Here is a 1,737-nt window from a genome sequence, read left to right as displayed (position 1 = left end):
GCCATGTGAAGTTCACTGGGCAAACTTGGGCTGGGCACATCGTCTCAGCCTAATCTCCCTTACAAGGTTGCTGTGAAAATAATGACCCCTGCTGGTAGGTCTGTCAGTTGCCCGCCCATGGCAGGTAAACCCCCACCCTTGAGAAACTGAGAAGTGGGAGGAAAATGGCCTCCATAGTGGTGCTCTAGGAATTCCCTCCTATCACACAGCAATTCCTTTATTGACATTTCACAGAAATAGAAACATAGTATCTGGGAAATAAAATTCAGATTCTACATAAAATACAATTTCTGTTAAAAGATACCCTGCGTCGAGCACTTATAGAATTTTACGACGTATAGAAGCAGCAGCCAGGAAAAACTTTGCCACAAGTTCAACTATGTTTTCCTCTGTGCTATTTAAAAGAAATAATAGTTTATTCGGCCTAGGAAAGTCTGAAACACTACCCAAGATTGGTGATAAAATATGTTGCCTGATACCAGAATAATAACAACATTCACACAGTACGTGGGACACTGTTTCAATAGTTTGACCTGTACAGGGGCAGAGTCTATTGGAAAAGGGGATATTCTGGAATCTTCCGAATAAAATTGCCGAGGGTAAAGCATTAAGCCTGGCCAGTGTAAAAATTCTGCACAATTTTGGAGATTGCAGTTGAAAGAAATAACTGGGCGAGTGTCCTACAATGGGAAATATCCCATGGTTCAGAGGAGAACAAGTCTTATTAGCTGCATTGTACAAGTCCCACAACTCTGTCTCCAGTAACCTGCTCCTTATTTTGAGAAACACCTCCATTTCCGAGAGCATCAGCATAGATTCAAGAGAGATATTCAAGGAACTCAGGTTTTTTTTTCGATAGTGGCAAGCCAGGGTGAACCCTCAGTCTCAGTTAACATCTGGTAGCTATAGCTGGAGGGGTCAGAGTTATAGTGCAATCGGGCCCAATATTTGAAGGTTATAAGCCACGTCCTCGTAGACAAAAGGCTTTGTCTAACTGTTTCACTTCCCTTCTTGTTGCTGTGTTATGCCAATAAAAGTTTATGTATGTATGTGTGTGACAAAAGGCTTTGACCACATTCCAAACAGAGGGCTTCATACATGGTACAAGGTGGGACACCGAGTACCTTCTGCAAAAAGCTTGAATGCACCTGTTCAATTGACTTATTAACTGCCTCAGTCCAGACAGGGACTCCGTAGAGGAGTTGGGGCTTTATTTTTATATTAAATACTTTTAATCCAGATGGCACAAATTGGTTTCCTCTCTCTGAAAAGTAAAACCGTAAAAGGGCATTGATATTTGCCTTAAGGTTATTAATTGCTATCCTGTGCTGAAAAGTCCAAGTTGTGGTGGCATGCAAGTGGAGACCTAGATACTTGAAGTGTCTTACTTGTTCAAGCTTATGATTGCCAATCCTCCATGTGAATTGCTTTCCTGGATTTTGAGAAAACTAAGATTTTTGATTTCTCATAATTTACTTCGAAGTGATCTTACAGTAGTCCTGGCAGCTGTTTAGAAGTTGGCGTAAACCCACTTGATTGCAAGAAAGCAGAATCGCGTCATCTGCATATAATAAGATTGGTATATGGGCGGAGCCTAGCTTAGGACAATGTCCATCTATTGGATTTAAGAATGGGGCCAGATCCTTCAGGAAAAAATTAAAAAGTAGGGGCGCAAGCACACATCCCTGCTTGACTCCTTTATTGGTAGAGATCTTAGGTGTCAATCTACCAGTTGAA

This window comes from Gekko japonicus, unplaced genomic scaffold (assembly GCF_001447785.1).
Source record: "Gekko japonicus isolate JY-2015 unplaced genomic scaffold, Gekko_japonicus_V1.1 scaffold661, whole genome shotgun sequence".
Classification (NCBI taxonomy): Eukaryota; Metazoa; Chordata; class Lepidosauria; order Squamata; family Gekkonidae; genus Gekko; species Gekko japonicus.
Note: the sequence above shows the minus strand (reverse complement) of the source record.